Below are 26,897 nucleotides of genomic sequence, written 5' to 3' on the forward strand. Positions count from 1 at the left end.
CAGTATATGACATTTCAGTAGGGATAGTTTTTGAAATAGATTTTTCCGGCAATTACAAGCTCAACACAAAATCTGCGTTCTATATGTCTGTTTTATATGCATTTGTACATACATTTATTGTTGATTCTACTTTTTTCTGTACAGTGTAATGACACCATTGACAGCATGATCAAGAAGAACCATGCAAAGTTGTCAGTTTCTATATTAAATGGGTCTCTCAATCTACTTTGTATTCTGTAATAGTTGAAATGGGCTCATGCTCTCCAAAAGGGAAATGATTAATTATTGAACCAAATCAATATTTGATAGCCTTCAAGGTTCTTATATGATTCAGAGTGTATAGTTGAGTGATAATTGCCAATACAATATGGAATTGAGAGTTTAGCTGTACGGTACGTTATATAAAAGGCTCTATCCCTTTGTGGAAATTTTTCTGAGCAACATTATTTCTGTAGCTGTGTAGGACTTTATAGAGAACCAGCCTACCTAGATCTAACTGATCAACAGTCAATCACAAAATAAAATGATGCAATACAGTGTATAAACAGGACACAAAGAATCACAAGACACAAAAAAGCATGTTGAAAATACATAAAAGGCCTAGCTAACCCACATAGCCCTACCCAGCACCACCTATAGGCCACCAGTGAAGGGATCCCCCACCAGGATGGCTGAGCGTGCTATAGGTGCCAGGACAAAGCAGTAAAAAGGACAATAACATGGACAATGACGATGAGATATGAAGAAAGCATGCAAGACAAAGAGAATCTTGTGTATTCAGGTAGGGAGGCAGACAGACTCACTTATAGTAACAAGTACTCCCTGGTCTCTCTCTCTCCCTCCCTCTCTCGCTTCATGAAATCATGCCGTGACACAGTTAGCTGATCAAGGGGAAATGTTAAATGCCACTTATAGAAGCTATGCTAATTTGAACCTTGTAGCCGTGCAACATCACTAAAATTCCTTGCAGTGGTCAAGGGCATCAAGATCTTCAGCTCTCTTTTCCATTCTTAAAAGAGGAATTTGAGGAAACGCAGACGCACTGTGAATGTGAGAGTGTGTGTGTGTGCATGTGCGTGTGCGTGTGTGTGTGTGTGTGTGTGTGTGTAAGGCAGGGCCATGGACAGAATATAGCCACCCAGCAACCAGCAACAATATATTCAACATATTCACTTTACATGTCACAATCTAACTTAAGGAAGAAATAGAAGATTATTTGTTAGGTAAGCATACGTCCGCTTGTGTGTGTGTGTGTGTGTGTTTGTGTGTGTGCGTGCAGACAGCAAGGTCAGAGGTCACCACCTGAGTGTGTTTTGAACTTTAAAGACTGTCCAATATACTGCATGGCTGATACCATTTCTATGTGCAGTGTTCCTGATGAAATGGCTGTTTAATATCCAGTAAAAGATTAACTTTTACTCAGCATGGAACACAACTATTTGTCAGCAGACAGAAGCATTGGGATGACGATCTTTGACACTAATTAAATTTGGGATGAATACCTTATAACATCATTATTTATGGAGAGGAGGAGTAGACTATGTCACTAATTGCTTAGTAACAGCAAGCGTTGAGGAGTATCAGATATCCATGTTTTCCCCACTATAGCCTTCAAGTATTGGCGCAACACTATTCTTAGACCCATATCACTCTGGAGCTTACAGGCTATTGTAGACATTTGTCAGGGTCTTGACACTCCACAAATTGGTTGATGGCTCGCTCTCTTCTGACTGATTGTGGGCAGTGTGAATGGCACTGATTGAAGATCTTGTACAGCAGTTTTGACCAAGAAAAATAAGCTATGTATTTCAGTTTCAATACATTTCAATATGTTCTCACAGTGATTTTGAGTTGCATTATTTGTATTCTTATTGAACAAATATATAGTTTACATTGCTAGCTAGCAAGTTTTGGAGTGGATTCTGCCTCCGACTCCGATTCTGAATCGATTCCGATTCCAAATGAAAACAAACACAAAAATTTATGTTGGACAATTTATTACATTACCACAAAATGGTACAAAACCTGGTACAAATGTTCTATAAAGTCTTTTTAGCTAGTTTTGTAGCAACTAGTTTTGTAGCAACTGTCCAATTGATGAATGAATTAATTACAAATTTGTTTAAATTAAACAGTTTCTTTGATTCCAGAGTTTTGAGTCGAGACTGCAACAGGAGTCGACTCTGATTCCGTTTATTAGTAGAATCGATTCTAGGAATTGACATGATTGAATCGAGAATCAACTCTGTTGGAGTCGACTCTCCATCCCTAGCATTAATTGAGAAAAAACTCAAAATGATTTCTGAGCTTGCTATCGACCCCAACGATGGATAAAAGCATTGAATGGCTGGAATCAACTTCTCGTCCATTTTGCACTTGCCAGGCAGAACCATTGTTCATGAAACAAGGCTGTTAGCTGTTGACAGCCTACGACCGTGAAAAATTCAGTCATGACCAACTTTTCCCTGCCGAGAAGCTTGTGGAGCATCCACACATTAGACACGTTTTCCTGGTCAGCTCTGCAGGAAATGAATGGACTTCAGGTGACTTGTTGATGGTGTTGCTGACGGTGTGAAACATGGTAAGGAATACGACTCTGAGAACCATGACTAAGGATATCATCTAACCCTGTCCTGAGTCTTCTGGTGCAGCGAATAGCCTCCAGCCAAAAGGATATCTGTGGTTATGACCCCTCTCAGCGTGTCGACTCCAAGAGAGCATCAGCCGCCAGTAGTATTTTCACCCTGAGGCGGTTAAACAGAGCAGTTACTACACGATTTTATCTACTCTAACACAATAGATGCACAATCGCTGTCGAGGTCAGATGAGGTCATCTGTTCACTTTGCACCGGGAGTGATGTTTCCAGCTAAACCTTGTGACCTTTGACCTCTTAGATGAAAGGTTTTGTTAGAGGGAAGTCAATATCAATTGCTGGAAACCATATGGGGCTGCTCCAGGAGTTGAAAGAAGCACATCAGGCTGACCGACAGCTTGCACTGCATACAGATCAGTCAGCTTTTGTGAGGATGGTGAATCAGAAAATGGTGGTTGCATGGCTGTTTCTCTGAAAAGATTAGTAATCTGTATATATACTGTATATATGTTAGTACTTCTATTGATGATAATAATAATACACTTGTATGGCATTTTTCAAAGTTACAAGGGAATAAAAAATAAAAAGATAAAATCAGCAGTAAAAAGTAAAGAGCCATGTTACCAAAAGGACATAAAATCAACACATAAAAAGGGAGCTCAAGAACAATTAATTCATTACATAAATCAAGTCTATAAAAGTGATTTAAAACATGATAGTGATTAGTTAGTGATCAGCCTGAGCTCGACGTCTAGGAGTCCTGATGGTAAATAACCGATCTCTTATTTTGAATCTGGACTTTGTAACAGCCAATAGGAACCTTTTGTTTTTATTCTAGACTCCTGAACAGCCAATAGGAACCTCGTGTTTTTAATCTAGACTCTTGAACAGCCAATAGGAGCCTCTTGTTTTTAATCTAGAGTTTGAAACAGCCAATAGGAAGCACTTGTTTTTAGTCTAGACTTTGGAACAGCCAATCTTGTTTTTAATCTAGACTCTTGAGAAGCCAATAGGACCCTCTTGTTTTTAATCTAGACTCCTGAACAGCCAATAGGAGCCTCTTATTTTTAATCTAGACTTTGGAACAGCCAATAGGAACCTCTTGTTTTTAATCTTGAAACAGCCAATAGGACCATGAACCAGTGAAGAGCTTGAGAGAAGCTTTGTTCCCGACACAAAACCAGCCAGGCAATCTAATAAGATGGTATGGTCTATAGTATTGAGTAAGACTGAGGTCTGAAAGAATTAAAATGGAACATTGCCCAGCATCTGCTGCCAAAAGAAGGTCGTCGGTCACTCTGAGGAGAGCAGCCTCTTTGCTATGAAGTGCTCTAAAACCAGATTGGAATTTCTCAAAGATATTATTTTGACTCATAAAAGACATCACTTGGGTTGAGACAACTTTTTATAAAACCTTGGATAAAAAGGGTACTTTGGAGATGGGCTTGTACTTTGTAAGAGACAAGGCATCAAGTTAAAACTGCATGGTAAAATCTAGAAGAGAGAGTATCAGTGGCCAAAGAGCCATTTATAATAGATAAAATACTGGGGCCCAGATTCACTAAAGGTTTGCGTGAGGAAGAACATGTGCTGCATCACCAAAATGGCAAAATCAGAAAGCCATGCTATTCACTAACTGTGCGCAATGAGTGAAAAGATGCCTAATAGCGCTGGTCAAAAAATAAAGCCTGTCATGGTCATGCATATGTAAATTACATGAAAATCTCATTATTATTATTTGTAGGCAAGATCATACAAATCAAGATTGCGTCCAATTCACTAACACTTTCCAACATCAACTCCCCTAGAATTACTGTAGTGCATGTAAGATCTTTTGAAAGGCGGTGTAAAGACTTTGCACAGATTGGTCATTCTGAACGGTTGCTGCTATTGCTGCGTGACAAGCATCGTCACCAACAAGTCAGGCAAGCCAGAGAGATGGTTTTCCATCCTAGAATCTCAGATCAGATCAGAGAACGCTCCAATTATAAAGAGGCTGTGGGGCTACTTGCTTGTGCAGCGCTCGTTTCGAGGGCTTGTGTGCGGCACAACTTCAATTGCATAAATGTATTAGTGAATAAGATGAAAACTCTGCACTCTTAGCTCAAACAAAAGTGCAAATTGACCTCACAGCAAATTTAGTGAACATGGATCTGGGACTGATTACATCAAATACTAATTTCAGAGGGTGAGTCTTATATCCGCTACTTTTTTGGTTAAGAACACTTTACACACTTTCACAAAACCGTGACTAGAGGAGGGACTAATAACTGAATCTTTAATATGGAGAAGGACCCAAGAAATAATGTCTGAGAAATATCCGGCTCTGACATCCGTAACCACATCCTTAATGACTTTCTGATACTTCAATATTAAGTCCTTCATTATAGTGTTGGACAATTCATGTAGGTCAGCTCGCGGTGATTGCCGATTGAAATGGAATTTGGGCTGCATGACTGATGGCATTATTACATGGTACACAGAAATATGAATGTTGAAATGTTTTTGCATATTCAGCAGCATGGGGAAATATATGCAGCATCATTTTGTTGTACATACAGTAGCCTACCTTGTTCGGTCTGCAGTATGCACTCAGTCAGGCATCTTGGCCAGGACTGCAGTGTGTGTGTGTTGTTCTGTGGTTGAACTGTACAGGCAGTTCTTGAGACCAGATCAAGGCTGTATTCCTGTCTTTCCATGGTTGCGTTGTGGCATGTGACCTTCGAGAAGGTGGCCAGTTTATTTCCAAGGAACAAATGCTACACTGAGAAGATCCACACACACAGCGAGAGCGTAGAAATAAATTATCTCATCGCATAATAACAGCCTCCTGCTCACATGCAACAGAGGCAGCCTTTCCCTCTTCCTTGCCTTCCGTCTTTATAGATTTGCCTCAGAATGCATTGCTATCTAGAGAGCTAAGGGCACCTTCAAGGGCACTTATCCATAGTCCTCCGAGACAGGGAAAGCCTTGGGATGCAGAATTGAGTTAGCGGGCAGAGGGGGAACCACAGCAGGGGTTGCAAACTATGTATTGAGCGCCCAAGGGAAGAATGCAGAGTGATCAGGAAAATGGCCTCAAAGGGGAAGGAAACTTTTATTGCCGCTGTGATGTATGGATTATGGGTTTTTAATGGTCTGCTGTATACGCCCGCAGAATTGTCTGGGAGAAAGAGAATTTGTAGCGGCTGTATAGAGTCTTATTGCATGGCTATGGGGCTGAGGAGAAAAATGCCACCTACTTTTTGCTTCCCATAACAAGGTCAAGGAAACTATTCCTCATTTTCTCTTATTTGCATTAAGAGGAGCTTATGAAATGATTTCAATCTTCATGTGTTTTGATAATAACAGACATTATGAAATATGTATAGGCCAATTCAGTGTAATATGTCACTGAATGCCAGGCACCTCTGTTGCTCTGTTGCTTCATGCTTTTGCAATTTCACCCAGTGCACCATTCAGGTGATGTACAATACTGTACCATCTAATAATGGAAAAAGATTTCCACGCAGCGTTTCAACCCCGAACTGCCATCGATTTGTGAAGAGTCTGATTGCTGATCAGGGTGGGTTTGTGTCAGATTCTCAGATGCAATTAGTAAAGAAAATATCAGCCCTAATTGCTCTGTGACACAGAGACTCCTGCACTCATAAAGAGAAGTGGGTCAGTCAGTAGAAATACAAAAGGATGTTCTTACTTAGTTCTCAAGTTTTTATTTTAGCTCTATCATTTCACTGCTACTTCAGACTCATCTGGATTGTTGTTCAGTACACAGTGCATGTCATGAGATATATATTCGCACTACCTGGGCTGCGGTCGAATAGTCTTTTTTGCTTAGGAAGGTTCCTAACTGAGTGAAATGACCCGGAAGTACCTAAGTGGCAGCCATGATAAGAGCTGTTCGAATTCTCTACATGCTAAGGAAAGGTGCTTCAATGCTTCCTTACTTAGCTCCTTTAGCATAGGATACACTGGACCATCCTTTACGAAAGGAAAGGAGATAATGCCGTCCCACAATTCTTTGCGGTAGCAACGACGCACCATTCGGCCGTTCACGAAAACAAACGATCATGACCGACAAGGGATGCAGATCATCAAGCAAGTTACCGTTGCTTATTAAGCATGTTCCATCTTATGCCATAACTTGCTAATATGCTTATATGTTTTGAACTGTCAACAATATGTTAAACCCATAGAGGCGAACTATGAACGTTACGCTGCTGTCGTAAAATGATCAAAGTGAAGTTAACGTTGTAGCGTAACCTATGCTCAGTTTGCATTAGTTATTTCTTCATTCTGAGCGTTGTTGTATTGCCAGCCTTTAGGAATATCATTAATTAATTTTACTTCAGTCACAGATGCTGAAACCCTTGCCTTAATAAAGGCCTGTATCAGCCATAACAACTTCAAAGCACAATCAAGTCAACATTTCAAGGTGTTTACTGAGTTGTGTGGTGGTTCTTAAGCTATTATATGCATAGGCTTATAATCAGATCATAATCAGCATATTAACCATAACACAGAAGTCTGTCTTTCAAGAAAAAGGGATATGAGACGTTTTTAGCCAGATTATGTTTTTAATTCAACATGTTTGAAACTTAAGAATGATGATATGTACAGTAGCAGATTTGTAGGCCTAACAAGTTATGCCTATCTTGCATGAATTTAACAATAATTTTCATACAATCATACTAATTGGGATTCATGTCGATAAATATGAGTGGACAGGAGGGTGAGCGTGAGCAACCATTCTCAATGTGACAACCATTTCGTTTCACTTTTGTGACTGGTAGCCTATATTCCTTTTTTATTTCAATTCCAACCTTGGTGATGAAGCAATATTTTTCACTGGGTTGTCCACGTTTATATAGCCTGCATGAAACAACACGGTAAGAACGCACGGGGCGAAGTATCTAAGATGCGCTTTTAGTAGTCCATCTCCGGAACATTGTAGTTTCACCACGGCAGACTCACGTCATTAACATCCGCTGTCGCATAATTACATAGCCTAGTGTAAGTGCAGTCGGACTCTCTTAGCACCGCGGTTGTCTTTTCCTAAGTCCTTATGAATTCTCCTTCACATCTTTCCTTGACCTCATGACGTTTTCCAACGAGGTCAAGGAAAAGTGGTTAGGAATAGGAGTTAGGACGTATTTTTTTGACTATTCGACCGCAGCCCTGGTTATGATTTTATTCAGTTTGAAGCTCCCTCAAATGCAACCGACAGATATTCTCATTAATCCAAAGTCAAAATCCATCATTCTGTGCTCTGAAGTGTCACTTTTGTATTGAAAAAAAGCTTCCCAGCAATAACTTTGATAATTGCCAGTGAGTAACAATGTGGATCAATTTGGAATGAATAATTTTAAAAACTTTTATAATAACGGAATGCATAATTATATGTATATAATAGAATGAATGTTGTGCTATAAATACAACACTGAATCAGACTTATAGCTTTATTGTTTACTGCAGATTAGTTTGCAAACTTTGTTGTTCTGTAAAGATTAATCTGCTTTCTGTCTGCGGAATAGTAAATATGAACAGTAACTAACTTAAGTGATGCACAAACTCGTGACAAAGCAACATTTTTGATAAAATGCAAATGATTTTAATTCATGTCATGACCATATTGTTTACAAGATAAGACAACCAAATGAGCCAACACCGATGACCTGTGACATCATCTCTCCCTCTCTCTCTCTCTCTCTCTCTCTCTCTCTGTTACAACCTAGCCAAGGAAGGTGAGTCAGAGTTGACAAGTGTAATAATAATGTTCATAATGTGTCCTATGTAAGTATAATAATTGAGACCCTGAGACCACATGCTGAGAGTGAGAGTTACATGCAGCTGTAATAAATTTACACAAATGAGTGGATTCTTCTGTTTTGCATGACAGCAACAACAATACGATTACCACTGTAACATATTAACCACATTCACCAATCACAATGTTTGCTCTATGCAAATATTATTCTCCTGTTGAGCTCATACACACGATATGAAGCTATAGTAGCTGCCTTGTGTTTGTTGATTGGCTTTAAATCAATTGCTTTCACTATATTTACCTTCTTTTCTGCAGCTGCAGATGAGTCATACGATACATGTATTTCTCTGGTGAGAAGTAGCAATGGCCAATACTTATTCAACACTTGAATATATTCCCATGAGAACCAGTGTTATTATGTAGTGTTATGCCCCCAAAGAAAAGGAGAAACCCATTGAGCAAACAGAAAGAATCAAACAAATTTACGTGAGTCGTGTATACGACCGAGTTTCACCCCAGGGCTAATGAAGTCATTAGAGCTCAGGTAGATTCTGGACGCCCCCTCAGAGAGTAGACATACCAGCATGCTGTGTTCTCAGTCAGTCTTTCAGACCCAGAGTACTGCTGGTTTTGTATCCTACCAGGTAGTTAATTGCATTTAATTGCATTCACCTGGTGTCCCAGGTGTCCCTGATTAGACGGTGTGAATGAAAACCAGTAGGGCTTCTGCGTCCTGAGGACCAGGATTGAGAACCACTGTGTGAGATAGTGCTCAGATCAGATGTGTTTGCAACAAAACAGTGATGGTGAGCTGCTAGCTAACAAGCTTATATTCTCTAAACACAAAATCAATCAGATGTATCAGCGGGGAAACAATCAATTCCCCATCAAAAACAGCACAGAAATTAACCATGTCTATTGAATTCCGTTGAGACCGCCAAGTTGTAAATTTCGAAATGCAATCATCTGTTCAAATCCACTTGGGCAATGGCTGTGATTGTCTTCCCAAATGTAAGACTGGGCCGTCTCATCAGAAATGAATAGCCATGGTTACTTTCAGTGCTGTTTTTGACTGGAAACTGATCATTTGTGTTTGGATGTCAGCTCATCTGCAAGCTATGACCATCGTCTGCTATCACTGTCTTGTGAACACATCGGATTTGCACACTAGTTAACATATCCATTAGAGCCTAATGTTGGTAGTGGCTAGTAATTGCATGTTAACATTGACTGCTAAATTAGCCTGCTGGCTATTTAGCTTGCTAACAAAGCCAAAAATCAACAGTTTGTTCAGGTTAAGTGAGCTGACTCTTCTCAAGCTACAACTCAGAGTGTTTTGGAGTAGAGACTAGAGCTAAAGTTGATTAAAATTGATTGATTGATTGATTGATTGATTGATTGATTAAAGACAAGACACTTTACTGTGTCACAGTAACTACATTTGGAAACAAATCCACCTTATCAGAGTGTTCACTTATAGCCTACTTAAAATGTTCCTGAATTGACTTATACTCACACCACAACAAAGTTTTTCAGGTATCTCTATTTTTCTTGTCTGGTTAGCTGCTGTAATATTTGTGCACAGCCATTTCTCCACTGGACCTCCATGGTGGAGCCAGGCGTGGTGGCTAGGAAATTTGTGACGTGACCTCAAAGCCTACAGCTGGCACCCATCTTACAGTCACTGGGGGCCTGCTGTCTCTCTGGGTTCATACTGTGGAAGTGTTTGGAATCAGAAGCTTACTGAATAACCAGATTTAGACTCTATCGTTGAGGAATGCTGTTGCACCAGAATAGAAGCGCTCTGTTAAACTCCCCATGAACCAACATCCGCAAAAGATTAATTAAGGTTAATTTGCCTTTTTACAGGAACTGAAACCCACAGAATGTGGCAGTGTCTGTGATAGATTACTGGAATAGGGAGGAATTCAATGATCTTTTCAATAATTGACCATTGAGGAAAAGATGACATAAATCACTGTTGCCATTTTGCCTCCCTGGCTGTTTTACATAATAAATGGCCATTGTGAAAGAGTCACAATCCTATAGCTACCCATTTCACTGAAGGTAAGAAATGACCTTTCAGCCAGAGTGATGGACATGGTACTGCCATGACACACTAAACAGAAAGGCTCACTTATCTACAGTATTTCAGGACCAGAAGCTATAGACCCTCAAATGGATGGAGCATGAGGAGGGAACTAGAGGACACTAGTAAGTTTCCTTTATGTCTTATGTCAGTGTATGTCTATGTCTTTAACTTTTGAAGAACCATGAAGTTATTATCATGTCTGCGGTGTTTTGATTGAATTTTCAGCCGTTCACTCCTTGGCTCAAATTTGGTTTAGTGAATCATATATTGTTTGCCTGAAATCTAAGGCAATCACTGCATTCAACAAGGTGCTTGACTGTAGAGAAACAGGACCCCTTGAGGCTATGAGATGGATAATGTCTGGTAAATTAGATGGGGTGGGGATGTGCAACTGGGGAGAACTGAGTGTGGACAAAGGTGTGAGATGAAAGTAAAAGAAAAAAGAATCCATTCTCTTTTGTACCTATTACCTCAAATTTTGTGACTGTGACAGTATCTCTAACTTTGGCAGCCTAATGTATCAGGGCAAAATATTTATCAAGTCTCTCAGAGGTGGAGTGTTGATCTAGGGTTACAGGCATTATCCCTTGACCAAGATCCAACAGCATCAGAGCTATTCTAATGGTCTAATGGTCTGTAGTAAATTAATACATTTTCTGCCAGTAAAAAAAACACTGAACATGAGAAACTTGGTGCATTATGTTAATGTATCAAAACATTGAGTTTTATAACGGTCCCTCTCACTTTTTGCCGTTTTCACATTTGCACATTTTCTCTGAGGAATATTTCCAATACCAATGTCTTAATGGACTCAGATTCAACATCACCCACAATCAACCTGACAGGCAGCAATGTTATGTTCACTGGTTTCAATGTTGTGCTTGATTGCATTCAGAATTTGTTTTCTAAGAATGACTGATTTGAATTAGATGTGTCTTTACGCTTCATACAACTCAGAATAAAAACATACTATTCAACCCTGAATCAAATAGTTGGTTTGGACTTGGAGGCACAGCAGTTTGGATCTTCCACAACACAAGAACAGTATAGGTGTTTTGATAGTTTATGATAAGTGTTCACTGGCAGTATATTATAGCTCTTGGGTAGGGCAAGGGATGGATCATCATGAGACTGCAAAGTTGTTGTTTGCTCTCTTCTGTTCTGCCCGAATATCTTGCTTATCCACGGTACACTCCTGTGAGACACTGGCGTTCCAGCTGAAGAGAACATAATCCTGTAATTGACAGGTAGCTACCTATAGGAGTGCTTTGGAATCCAAGGATGCACTTGGTTCAGATTACGTTCACACTCCTAACAAACCGCACTGCAGTTCGCTTGGAAGAGAACTGAGACCAACATTTTCAGGCTTCTCTAGAAAATAAGTTGCTATATTTACAGTATTGTGTTTTGCTGTTTTTCCTTGTAAACCAGATCAGAGAAATCAGATTCTGGAATACGTCACGGAGAGCGTCCGCCTAACCGTTTTTCAGCACAGAAAAAATGCTTAACACGCCACCGCATGAGTACACACGCAGAAATGCCTAAAACCAAATCAAGACACTGGGCATGAAAGGAGACATTGAGAATAATCTCTGTTTGGTGGGAGCCCCATTTTCAGCGCCAATTTGAGAAATCTATACGTAAGCACAAGATATGGAAGGCAATGTATAAGTTTGTTACAACTCAGTATGCTTCCAAAGAGATGACATTTGGAGATCATGCAAAAGAAGATATTGTGAGAGCTTCATGCACAATAGAAAAAATGGGTTCGATCCCATGTACTGTCCTTACTATGAGGAAATGACGCTAATTTGGGTAAGAGCAGTCTTTAGTAACAAAAACAGTTTTCCTGTTTCATGTCAAGAGCTAATGTTAGCTTTTATGAGCTATTATTTATTTTATGAACGATTTATGAATCACAAATCATCGTTTTGGATGGTAGGCTACTAGAATTGACAGAGGATGTTGGAGTTCGCTGAAAAATAGTTTTAATAATCACACAGGGAGTAATAATCACAAATTAAGTTGGTCTGCATGGAAATTGGATTGAAATCACTGAATCAATCTGGTAAAAACTACATTAGACCTCCTAATATTAACGCTGTCCGCATTGAGATATTCTCTCTGTCTCTTTGGCCACCACCATCTTTAATCATTCTGATTGTGGATCTCTCCAGTACCCCTTTATATTTTCCATAGTATATTTCTTCAATCAGGATTGTAGGCAAAGACTTAAGTGCTATTCATTTAACAGCTGGTGGAAGCTGAGTTTCATAAGGCACCATGACTTCCAGAAATATCAAAAGAATTCATTCAGTTTCCATGTCAGTTTGTCCGTCTCCACGATGCAATGATATGATGACTTTCACATAGTAATAGCCCCGCTAACATCATCCAATTTTAACTTCAAGTCAGTGGCGATGTTAGTATAGAAGTTCTGGTGGAAAATGTAACCATGCATTCATGCAACCCTATCGATACACTCATGCCAAGTATGTCCAACCTAATAACAAAGTCTGTATCCATCACTTAATTACATGGCCATTTATTGGCTCCCTCCCAAACTCTTTCCTACAGTATAGTGAGTGAATTTATATGTTGGTGCCCTATTAAATATTTTGTAGACTATTTTAATTTAGTTTAATCTTAACTAATTGTACCCGACTTGGATCTGCCAAGTGCAGAGTAAATAATTGTGCTTTAACTACATATGCTGAGGAATGCTATCACAGCACTAAATGCTCCGTCTCTTATAAAGGAACAGGGATTATCTTATATCATTTTTATTTTCATGATCAGGATTTCCACAATCTCATCAAGATGGTGTGCAAAACATCACTGCACTGAAATCCACTGAGCTGAAGCACATTCACACTACAGACAGCAGATAGAATATGATGCTTTTTTTTTGTGTGTATGAGCATTTATTATTTTCTTTTCCTGTTCTGAGACCAGCAGACTGGCACGCTGAGAGGGAACCACGCACCACTGACGGTGGCACTGCGTCACCATTAAGTCCACAGTTGCTGCATAAATGGATTCAGCATTGCCATAATCCAGTGTCGTCCCTTCCTCCAGGACTCCATTATCAACCAAGAGCCTTCACAGCCACTCATCTGCAAAGCCTTTGTTCTACTAATATGAAATGAAGCTACCAGGGCATGCGGGTCTTCACCCAAGCAGCTCTCACTGCATTTATACAAATCTAAACTTGTTTTACACAGTGCCCAAATGATATCAAAGAATGGTATCAAGAAAGGTATCAAGAATTTATATTTCAGAATTCACAAGCATCTATTATGTTATACAACATATATACAACATAATGCATCCCCTGTCCCTGCACCATGATCACGACCCTAACCTGTATGTTGAATGTTGCACTGTCATTCCTGTTGTATGGTTTATGTATGTTCTTTTATGTCTTAAATGTTATCTTTGTTTATCTCAATGCAATTACATGCAAGGCAAATTCCTGTAAAAGGCTAATAAATGAAATCTGAATCTGAGCATGTCAGTTTTTTTGGAGAAAAACAGTGTATTAGGGATGTACGGCAACATTCTGTTTTCGTCCTGCATTGGGAGGGAATGCAGGACGTTTTAAATCAGTTCTGGTGTCTTGGACTTGCTTAGCCTCTTGAAAAAGAAATAGCTGTTTGACACCTCACACGGCACACAACTTCTACAGAATGCCACATCCACATTACAAAAGTCCAGCCTGTATGTGTATTCAGAGCTCCCTCTCTGACCATCTCTCTGCTCCTGAATCCACCTTGGGGGATTCCCGAGGCTTCCTCATTATCTTTGGACTCTTGAGAGACCCTCCCTCCTTCCCTCTGTCTCTGTCCCTCTTCACCTCTCTGTCTGCATCCTCTTTTCTCTCCAAAACATCACTGTCATCACTTCCTCACTCTCCATCCGTCCCTTCAGCCCGTCCACTCTGCCTCCCGCTCTGCAGCCTGTTATTGGCTGGCAGTTGCGTGAGCTGAATGTCCGTGGAGGAGAGTAAACAGTCCAGGGACTTACAGCTCTTTTTCTGCCCTAATAGGTCAAGTTTACCTCTGGGCCCCAGCCTCTATTCTGCAGTCTTCTCACAGGCTGAAGACGGCTTATGCGACTAAACACTCATAAAGAAAGCCGCATGCCCAAACATACACATTGCAAATACGGTTAGACCGATATCGCAGTTTGTCAATGTAGTGAGCCCATATTGTTCTTTCATTAAAAAATAGATCTGGTCCAGCCAGTGTCGTCCACCTCTGATTTAATGTATGATGCAGTTTGATTGATTACATATTTATTGTAGAATAACACTTTATTTTGCAGCCCGCTAATTACGGTGTAACTAGTTTGTAATTATGGGGTACTAATAAAATAACAATGCTGTAGTTACAGGGTAACAAAACAAGAAGTTCGGGAATTAAGGGGTAACAATTTTGTAATTATGAGAGATTTATAAGGTAGTTATGGTGTAACTGTTTTCGTAATTACTGCATACTTAAAAAATAATTACAGGGTACAATAACGTAATTAGGGGGGACTAAACAAATGTTATTGGTGCTAGTTACACTAGTTACACCGTAATTAGCGGGCTGTAAAATAAAGCATTAATAATAATAATTATTGTTTTTTTTGTATTTTTTACAGAAAACAAGTGCTATATTAAAAGCAAAATGGACTCTCAGTGAAAAAAACAGCCACATTTAGAATAAATATTGATTATATTGTTAGTAATAGAGGTATAGAAAACATATATTTACTAATTCCACTACACTTTCACTGCTTTAGGCAACTGCAGGAATAAAGGTGTGTTTTGAAGATATGCGCAAAGACACGATAACAGTAGTGTGCAAATAAATGTATTCAAATAAAATGATTCAGTTGTTCAGTTGTGTAAAGTGGATAGGAAGATGACAGGAGTTCAGAAGTGGACTGCAGGTGAGAGGGAGTTCAAGCAGGGTTTGGCTCATCTGCTTCTGTTTGGCAGGTCTGTTGGAGTGGCGTCTCTGCTGTTGCAGCCATGTTGTCAGCAGATTTCTTGTTCTTCCCCCGGAATATGCGGGATAGCCAAGAAAAGAAGCCACGCTTCTTCTTCTTTGGTTTTGTTGACAGGCTGTCTTTGGCACTGGAACTCTGAGGTCCTGCAGGATTGACCAGCTGGACAGGTGAAAGTGTTTTTTCCAGGGTCAGACCGGACAGATCCTTGGTGTCCTTTACAGTTTCAACCACAAGGCTTGGTGGAGCTTTGACCTCAACCTGGATGGCTGGAGTCTGGGACTCCTGAAGCAGGTCGGTTGATCCTTCCTCATGCAGGTGAATCAGGGTGTATTCAGCAAGACAGACAGGGAGAGCCTCCTCTGAGGTGGAGTTATTGTCAGGTCCAGCAGAGAGGACAGTGACTTTTGTTCCCTCACAACATTCAGGTTGATGCAGGACGGTGACAGAGCTTTCAGCAGCGGCCTCAGTCTGTGCACAGGAGTTTACCGTTTCCCTCTTGATGATAAAAGGACATTGTTCTTCCTCCTTCTCCAAGTCCTGGAGGAACAGCATCAGTTTAGAATCAGCTTTGACAATTGGCTCCCATTCATCAAGATGATCTTGAGTAGGGGCATGGTGTGCAGTGCAGGCAGCCATGAATGTAGAACTCACTGATGAGGAATCATAGATGTGCTTTTCACCAAGTTCCTCCTAATCCAGGAAGACTGAGAGGAACTGCATCAGGTGAGAATCAACAGCTGCTGACAACAGCTTCCCATTTGTCAAGATGGTCCAGAGTCGGCCCATGCTGTGGGGAGCAGTCAACTACAAATCTAGAGAGATGTGATGAAGCGTGATGAAGCGTAGAAGAGCTCCTCACCAAATCTCTCCTTCTCCAAGTCAAAGTGGGATTTGACTACTGGCTCCCACTCATCCAGGCAGCCCAGAGTAGATCCACATGGTGAGCAGCAGTCAGCCACAAATCCAGATGTGTCACATGGGAGAGCATAGAGGTATTTCTTTCCAACTGCCTCCAGGTGGTAGTCATCATCAAAACCAAAGGGGGATTGCTGAAGCAGCCTCAATCTCTCAATGAGTTTGAAGTCATCAGTCATTTGATCCTCATGGGATGGAGCCTCAACAAGGCGGAGCAGGTTGGATTGAGCCTCAACATGCTGAGCTGGATGGATGGATGCTCCAGCATTACCTAACGCTTTGTCTTCGGTCATGAGAGGAGACTCTTTCTCTGTGGGAGGAAGGTCTCCTTTGTCCATATCCAAGAGAAGTTTGTATGCTGATGAAGCTGTGCTGGCTATTGGTTCCCATATATTGAGGCTCTCAAATCCACAAGCAGGTTTGGAGCCGAGACCAACAGCAGACTGAGGTGAAAGGTCACAGTCGAGCTCAGCAGGAACTCCAGAGAAACTAGAGGCTTCAGTATAAAGGTACTGCTCCTTATTCAGGACTTTCACAAACATGCAGTTGATGTTTTCATGGCGATCGTCATTAAGGGCATTGAGTCGAGCGACCATTTGCATGGATGCTGAAAGAAATGCAATGGCAACATCTTAATAATCAAATAACCATAAGGCCACCTGATGTAGCTTCATTCAAGGTCAACATGCTTCATCATAGCTTCATCTTATGCCTTTCATCATAGTTTTGTTTCAACAACAAATCTAACTGTGAATTTACAATGTAAATCAAACTAAGGAAGAACTGGGGACAAATACAAATCCTTCAACACAAACAACTTGTCTATCCTGACTGTCTGTCTCTTGTTTGTCTGTTCAGCAAAATCCTCTGTACTAATCTTTTCCCGTTAAATAATAAAATGATAAATACATGTGGCTTACCAAGATGGAAATCACTCTCCATGTTTTCCTTTCTAAAAGGTAGATATTGTTGATGTTTCTCCAAATGAATGCAACGTGAGTTTTCTGTCTCAATGTGCAGGTGAACAGTGATCAGAGATGAAACTGTGAGTTTGAGTCTGTCTTCAGGTCAGTCTGTCTTTATGACACTGACATTCTAAATTCTATGAACTCTGCTGCATTCTGTCCAGCTGCATTATGATTCATCAGATGAAGCTCAGGCTCCAGTAAACTTTGATGACAGAGATGTCTCACTTCGTACATGGTTTATAAACTACACATGATTAAAAAACACATAACTGAATATTTGGAATTTGTATTAAGATACCGTATTTTTTATTCGGAAAACATCTATTTAATTGTTAATTCCTATTGCACTTTCACTGTTTTAAGCCACAAGTTAGCTCACTCTAATCTTACTACTACCTACTACTATTACCTATTACTACTACCTACTATCATATCTGAGGGGATACTTTAGGAAAATAAAAAGAAAAGTTATTCATCTTCAATTCAGCTTTTCAGGTGTACAATTAATTTTTCCCAGAACAACCTGTGCATCAACCCATGTAGTTAATAGAAACATGGGTAGCACTTTACAATGGCCTTTTTCCAGTGCATGAACCTTTAAGCACCGATAACATTTGTTTTGTCCCCCCTAATTACGTTATTGTACCCTGAAATTATTTTTTAAGTATGCAGTAATTACGAAAACAGTTACACCATAACTACCTTATAAATCTCTTATAATTACAAAATTGTTACCCCTTAATTCCCGAACTTCTTGTTTTGTTACCCTGTAACTTCAACATTGTTATTTTATTAGTACCCCATAATTACAAACTAGTTACACCGTAATTAGCGGGCTGTAACATAAAGCATTACCTAGAATGCTTCTTTTTCTCCTTCTCCTTCTTCTTATCCTGGGTCAGTTGAAAGTTTTAGTGCCCCATGGTCCAAGTGTTTCAGAGACATTTCCATCTGAATGCTTGGATTTTTGGGGATTTTTTTCTTCTTTTTGCATGAATTTACGTACTATACATATAATACATATAATATTGACTCATAATTAATATCTGCTATTGGCAGCTTCAATCCAAAAATATCGGTATTGTCTTGCAGAAACCCATCTCAGTTGGACACAATGCAACTGTCAGTACTTCTGAATGTGTAGTCGTGAATGTTTTTGGTACTTTGTAAATTAAATTTGGTAATTTGAAATGCGTTGCTCATTTTGTTTACTGTTTGACATAGATGAGTCATCGATGACTGTGACAGAACTTTTATAATAGACAGGGCTCAGGATAATTAGAGTATTGTTGTTGACAGGAGTGAATGCCTCTTTTTGGTGACTCTGGCTGGGCTGTGGTAGAATATGCATTTAAAAAAAATCCTGAAAATAAACCCAACTTGCTTGTTTAACGACTCATCAGGGATTTGGCTTCAAACATACACAGTTAGATGCTGCATTGACTCCTTCACATGCCTGGAAAGCTAACAAGTACCAAACCCTTTCATGGGGCTGCAAAAAATAAGAACAAGGGCAGTCATGCAAGTAACAAGTGAAAATGGGGTTTACCAAGAATGGATGTGAGTGTGCAGCTTATTTAGTTTGAGCAATTCCCCTCAGAGTGTTTCCTTTTATGGATGATGATTTTTTCGTCAAAGACTGAGACCTGAATTTTTAAAGTGGAGTAGGTTTTTACTGGCTCACAACAGCAATAGACAAACGCTGCTGCCCTCACTAAAGAGAACTGTGGAATAGAATTTCAGCACAAGTGGAAGCCCAGCAGCCTGTTATTACATGGTCCTGGGTCTTTCTTAGCTTTTAGTCACCGGTGTGAGTGTGTTTACATGTGTTCTCTTGTGCGTCTGTGCGTGTGTGTGCGCACACAGTGACCTTGTCAAATCTTGGGAGAGTGTTTTGACACTAGCGTACTCCAAATCTTTGGAGAACGGGAGGCTTTTTCATCCAGTGTTGCCCATGCTTTTAAAGTCACTCACCATAGTTTAATTTGTGTCAGCATTTCAAAAACATCCTCCAATGGACCCACTGGGGGAACGGGAAAATGATGCATGGAATCCAGAGAGAAAAATAAGGCAGACGCAGCAATGGAACATTACACAAATGACTGGGTTACTTTTATAGATGTTTGGAGAATATAAACATCTTGAATCCACATAGAGCACAAATTGTTTTGTTGTAAAGCAAGATATCCAGCATTTTAAAAATGAAGGAAATGTCTCACAGGTATTATTATACCTTGTTCTACTTCCCTCTTTCTTAAAATTTGGATGACCAACCACTGATAAACATATAATAAGCATCTCAAAAATAGTGTTTTCAGGCTATAGATAAATGGCCTGCTGCATCATGTGCCATTGTAGCTTGTAGTGTGTAGCAAATGATTACTGGCATAAAAGTAACACTAATGGTATATTATTTAAGTTAGTATACTAGCATAAAGCTGCACCAGGCAAAATTTTTATGTGCAAATACACTCATTTTCTCAGCCTAAATTACAAAGTGGGGCTGCAACAGAGAACAGTGTCCCATCCTCACCAATTGAGTTGCTGTAGATTCTCCCTATTTGCCAAATTTAAATTCTGGTGTCTGTATGGTTACTGCTGGGAAACCTTCTCCACACAGGAAGCGATGAATCGAAACTTAAAGCTGCAATAAGTGCTTTTTCTGACCACTAGAGGGTGACAGAAACCGCAGCGCATTTGTAAATAACACACAGCAAAAAGCCACTGCAATATGGAGGCCTACAAAGGACAAATGGAATAATAAATGCTAATAGCTAAGCTAACCGTACCTACAGAGAAATGTCGCCGGTTACCAGAACTTCCTCTCGCTGAAGGTTACATGTCCCACAATGACAAGTGAAGAGGTAGGTAGGTAGTTCTTTCAGGAATGGGAGGGGTAGAGGCCGCTTTTAAACAGTTTACTAAGCTAGTTTAAAAAAAATTAAAAGCTACTGAATGGGCCGGGAGGAGCTTCGTTCTGGAGTGAAATTTGACAACAAGCTTTAGAAAAGAGGTGAAAACAGCAACACAGCTGGCTGCTGTGTGGATATTGGTTTATATCATTATGTCTCAATGAAATCTCCACATAGCACACGTTAGTTTCAGGATTGGTTATAAGGTCTGATATCGCTTATTGGAGGTTTAAGAGTGAAATACAAAACTGTCTCCTAAACAGCAGTGAGCAGCACTCCATCCAGAGAAAGATGAACCTCTTCACCTCTACCAGAGACTAAGAGGAACATATTTAGTTTACTGACGTCACCTTACAGGATTACTGGTTATTGAAGTCCTCAAAATTCAAAACGTGACCTCTTGTTGCCTTTTGGGGTCGTCAGTGGAGTGCTGTTGAATGCAGCTTTACAGTCAATTGAACCTGTGAAAACTTCTCGTGAGAGTGAATCACGTTGTTTGTGAGTGTTTGTGTCTGAGCTACATTAGGTAACGGAGAGACAACGACATCTCAGCCTTACAGTCACCAAAAAGCACCTAAATCAACAGTGTGGGTGTATTTTGGATACCTCAAAGCCAGGGACCAGGGAGAGGACTGATAGGCAATTTGCAAAACATGCTGAGGCAATAAAAGAAACTAAGTTGGAACATGTTGGCAAGTTGCTTAATGTAACATTAAGCTGGTAGGGGGTTCAATATAAAATTGTCACTTACAATCAACAAAGTAGCCGACACTGGCTCCCTGAATGTAGGCCAGCGTCAACAAAGCAGAAATGGTAGTATTGCAGCGTGCATCAATTATTTTCCGTTTTAAAAAGCTCACCAACAGTATGCAATCTAGTCAATCTGGTTTTCCAGTGTTCTTCTCATCAGTGTGTCTTCCAGTCTTCACAAGGTCGTCTGAACGAGAATTCCGTACTTAAATGTGTTTTCAATACAGAGCACATGGTTTCACTGCAGGACCAAAAGAAATGTGAAAAATACAACAAAACATTTAATTATAAAACGCTCATTTGATTTTTCCTGTCCTAATTGTTAAATGAATTGCCGCATAATAATTGTGAAACCATATTTTTTCCTCACACTATAATCGTGCCATCAAAATTGGAAGCTATTGCATCCCTATATGGTGAACAAGGCTTACAGCAACATTGACAGATCTCTGCCACTCTCAGGGTTTTTCCAAAACAGAGTACAGGCTGGAAAGGCAGGCATCTCAGCAGCTGGCCCAGAAATGGCTGAGTCATTGGTATTGATCAACAACCCTATCAACCTCCCGCAGATATATTATGATCCTTTTATGCTATGGGACAGGAAAATCTTACTTACTGCACCTTTCATTTTTAGATGCCCTCCACTGTGAGACAGGTAATGAAATAAAACCCGGAGGATCCCATTAGGGCGCTCGGCTGCCATTACATGCTAGAGCTGTCCCCAGTCAAACAGCTGAAGTCTCAGATGGAGCTGACCTTGGTGATCAAAGCTGCTGATGAGCCACTCTGCTGCCTCTCACATATCTTTCTTTTCACAGCCTCCCCTTCAAAGCAATATGACAAGTGTAAAACAGCTTCTTTTGAACATATCAGTCTGGTTTCCAATGCTGTCAGTAAGTTTAAAAATAAACCTGTTCCAGTCCAAGGGACGGGTTACGCTAAAAAAAGATGAGAACGAAGGACTGAGGCGGTTAGTATTGACGTTACCTACTTTTTGTTCACCCTGTAATCTGGCCTGTATCTTTTTTGCAGCAGCAGACATCCTTCCTAATCAACATTCATTAACATGTGGTGAAGCTGTGGAAGAGGGCAGCAGGAGCCAGAGTGGCCCGGCTCGGCTTGGCTCCGCTCACTTCAGCTGAATTCAGCAGAGCGAATCACTGAAACTAATACTGTTCCTGTCCAGGGCATGCATGCACTGAGGCTGGCCTTAGTAGGAGTTTCCATACATCAGGAGATTACTGTGACATAATGGGTGATGAATTATATAATGCGATGATGGTGTTGTGTGTGTGTATGTACAGTGTGTGTGCGGCACTCCATCTGGAGAGACATTGTGTTCCTGAACAGTTCTTCCACGCCCAAACAGCTGCCTGACAACTGCTTACCCGACCAACCTCAAATTAGCATTCTAATCAGCTCATATGATTGTCTCAATGTTCACTGAAGAATGGAAGAAGAAAAAAAATACAGACCGAGGTCAGAGGCAGAGAGATAGAGAGAATAATGTTTGAAAAAAAACAGATGTGGCCATAAGTTGCACCTTGTCAAACGCATTGGCCATAGAGAAAGAAAAACTCAAAGATTATAAATCCATGTATCTGAGTATATAATTATGCCCGAACCACTGCATGGTATTATGAATATTCATGGTCTTCTCTGGAGTTGAAATGATTCTCTTCAAATGTATGATAGATCTGATGAGCTGAGCTGTGTGATGCAGCCTGAACCCAAAGCTCAAAAAGCATCTGTACTCCAGGCCTGATAATTGTAACCTTTCCTAAAATGTAGTCAGGTATCACCCATGAAACATTAATGTTCATTTTAATGACCAGTCCTGGCGGTGCACTCCAGCAGACATGGATGCCATATCTGCTACTATAAATGTTAATGCCCATGACTTATAGTTGTGACACTGGAGAAATGATGCTATGAAACAAGGCTATGCATTATTCACAACCTCCAACGATAAGCTACGACCCACGGATCAAAGGTCAGACATGGTAAAGAACAAAAAAAATGAACAATATCGTTCTATAGATACAGGCCAGTGACATACTACTGAAACTCATGCTTCCTGCTAAATACATAACATATCTGTGAATGTGAGTAGAAATGGAAAGAGGACCCAAGGATCCACCATTTTGGAATCTGTAGTGACATGCATGTCCCACTCACAAAAACATGCAGTAGCAAGCTCGCTAGCAAGTAGCCACCAACCAGAGTGGTTCACTCATTCACTCACTCATAAATTGTTGAAATTCTAATCATGTGCAAGTGTGGTTTTGTCAGCTAAGGTGCTGTCTTCTTATGGTAGCAAGCTGTTTTGGTTTGGCAAACAATAAGCTATGAGCTAACGTTAGCTAGCTCACGAGCTAGCGACTAGCACAAGCTTTCATATTACCTCCTGTATTGGTGGCTAAATTAGTTAGCGAGCTGACCTGTACATACAGTGAATCAAATTAAACGTTAAGAATTCTGACACAGAATGGCGGACACACTATGTAGTGCACTATTTCAGTAATAGGGAATGGTTTCGAACAGATCTTCAGATACAATTTGTGCTTTGTGGCAGAAACGTTGTGTTGTGCATATTTCTCTAGGCTAATCAGTGCCATTAAGAACAACCTGTTTCTGTTTGACACGGTAGCAGAAGTTGCTCAAAAACATTCCCAACCAATGGCTCTCTGTTCTCTGCCAACACATTGTTTCACTCATAAGATCGCTCTAATTTGAGATGACCTTTGAGCTTTGCACAATTATTGGTGTGTGACTCAGTCTCCAAATAGAGTAAGGTTAGACTCAAGGTTAGGTCATTTTCATTTATTGTTTCCATAATGTTGTGAAGCCCTTTGAGACTGTAGCTGTGATTAAGGGCTGACTTGAGTTGACTTGACTTGACAGGAAGGGTTAGGGTTAGGGCAACGGGGCTTATGGGAAATCTGGTCTTAATTTTGAGAAACACTAGGGTTAACAATGTGGCGTGAAATTTGACAATGATATATTGGTGGTTAACAATGCTACATCTAGCACCTTCAATGTTCAAATGTCTACACAATATAACGTTATGTTCTGTTAGTCCTCCTTGTGAATGAGGATCCTCTATTTGGAATAGCTCAGATATAACTCAGATAGAGAAAACCCCAAACCTAATGCCAGACATTTACTATGCTTTGAAGTAGAAGTCAACAAAGGTAAATATGTACAGTTCTGTCTTACTGTAGATTTATTTGCTGCTGTGCCTTGCCAAGATATAGTTTAGAAGCTAATTGCTTTCACTTATGGGAAGCTGTCAGGATGGGCAGGATGCAGAGAAGATAAATGTGTGGCATTATAATATCAGCTCGATTCAAACATTTGCATCTGCTAGTCCATTCTAGTCAGGGACTATGTTACAATGTTTTAGACAAATTGTATCATAATCCTGGCATCCTTTGCAAATTTGATTTTTCTAACATTATGTTGCAACATGAATGGAATTCAAAAATAGAGATTCAGTGGAGGATTTATAAGAGCTTGTTTTGGTGTTTCAGCGCTAGTGCTCAGTGTGGACTAAAAAACCAAATGATTGCAAACACCAGCCTTCAGATCTATCAGTCTCACTAGTGATTTCAGAGAAGTGTGGTCCTGGTTGCATCATATCATACTGTATGGAGCTGGGTTTACAATTAGAGCCCTTTTACATTCAGTGCACACCTTAAAATTAGTATTACACACACATACACACACACACACACACACATCAGAGAACCGAGGGTAGGCCTATATGTAGATATGTAGATTTTTATATCTAGATGCAGTGTTGTACTGTTACATTATACTGTCCATGTATCACACTTGGTTAAGGGATTCAGATTCCAATTTTAGAGGTCTTCTGTGTATTTGCAGCATGCTTGTGTGTGTGTTTCTGTAAAAATATCCTGACACATCTATGTATACACAGCATCTTCCGCCCTCTTTCTCTCTGCCCTGCCCATTTGACCTTTTATTAGTGAAGATATACTGTACTTCCCCTGACAGATTTAGACTAACACAGGCTCCTTTAAAGGAAAAATCCACCTTGAAACAGTTTAACACTGTTAAAAAAAACAGCTCTTGGCGAGGTACCTCGTATTTTTGGGGTGCATTTTGTTGTTCGGTGGATATGTCTTATTCCCATGGATAACTGGCCAAACGTAGACGACATGACTTTTTGGCGTCAGGCCCTCAGAATCAAAGAGCGAGGGCTTCTTTCTCGCCATTTGCCACTCAACAATCACACAGGCAGAAATCCATCATAGAAGAGGCAGAGAGAGACCAATTTCTCAACTGACAGGAGTCTCAATAGACCAGAATGCAATGCAGCCGCAAGACATGTTGTGTGTTGGAGAAGGGGCGCGACTCGCTTTTTCTCAACTGGAAAAACTCTTGCTCTCTTACTGTTACTATGCAACCGGCATTGCTTTCTCCACCAACACGTATGACCCACAGCTGAATGCAACAAATGCACGGTCCTTCTCTGGGGGTTGTCAAAAGGCATTCTGGGAAATGTAGGAAATCACTAATTGAAGACGTAGACGAGGCAGGTTGAGGTAAAGTAAGTACAACAAAACATCAGACTGATGATATGTAACAGTGAAGCATATCTGAGGTTGGGTTTTTCCTTCAACTCCACTCCACTCCACATTTTTACAAACTAATCCAAAGATATTGACTGGAATTAAGTGATCTGTTCATTCTGAGATGTTATGCACCTCATAGTTGTACTGAGCCAGTATTTTATTGTTTGCAGTCCCTTGTGCAGCGTCATTAATGCCATATAATTTCACCCTTTAGTGTAAAATCACTCCTTAAAGGAAATTCCCTAGTTTCAACATATTACTTGGTGGATGGGACAGTGCACATTCAACTGTCATGGTCATGTGTTCCCGCTGAGCGCAAGGTTTGCACCTTGAGTCGGGCCAAACGCAAATACTTTCAATTATCTTTTCTGTGGAGCAGTTACAGATTCGTTTGTAATGAAAGGTGCATTATAAATAAAATGCATTATTATTATTATTTATATACAGTCCCTCCAGCCATTTTTGATTTTGCAATCACAATATATAATGCAAATTCAACCAATCTCTACAATAAATGTGAGAATTTGCAATTTTGCTAAATTACTGCAATTTCTCTGCATGAAATGGCCAAATCAGCGGTGGAGCTTTATAGTGCGAGGAGATGGAGGAGGATTCAGATCACAATGAGGTGTAATTACAATAAATCTAATAAGTCAATAAGTCAATCAACATTGCATCTATGCTTCATCTCTCATAAAGCCCAGTTTTAGACCAAACAGTAAATACATTATTACATATTTAAACAATGCATAAACAGCTGTAAATATCAAAAACATGCACCAGAAAAGTCCATATGCTAAACAGCTAATCAAGGTAAATTGTTCAGTGGGTTTGTTTTGCATTTTAACCTCCATTATTATAGCATTAGCATTTAGCATTAGCATAAATTATTTATTAATTTATCCTGAACCTTTGGTTTGCATGTTAGTCAGAAGAACACAAACTCTGCCTCAAACATAAATGGAAACTTTTAAAAGAAATTGTAGGCTAAATTTTATAATCATGAAATTGACTGATTTTATTTGGTGCTTCTGTTGAGTTGATTCCATTTATTTTCTGTTGAGAAAATAAAAAGGATGAGTGCTAAAGTATTTCAACTAGTTCTGTGACATGCAGTATACTGATTATCACAGGAGGTGATTGTATGACATAGTAGTTATAAAAATCCTAATCTTTTATATCTCTTTCGTGCTACATTAGCGTCATTATTTCCTTGACTTTCCTTCAATTCCTGCAATTCCACTGCAAAAATCACCTAAAATATACATTGCACTTTTTAGGAAAACCTGCTGTAAAATCA

The sequence above is a fragment of the Centroberyx gerrardi genome, chromosome 1 (genome assembly GCF_048128805.1).
Source record: "Centroberyx gerrardi isolate f3 chromosome 1, fCenGer3.hap1.cur.20231027, whole genome shotgun sequence".
In the NCBI taxonomy this organism is placed as follows: domain Eukaryota; kingdom Metazoa; phylum Chordata; class Actinopteri; order Beryciformes; family Berycidae; genus Centroberyx; species Centroberyx gerrardi.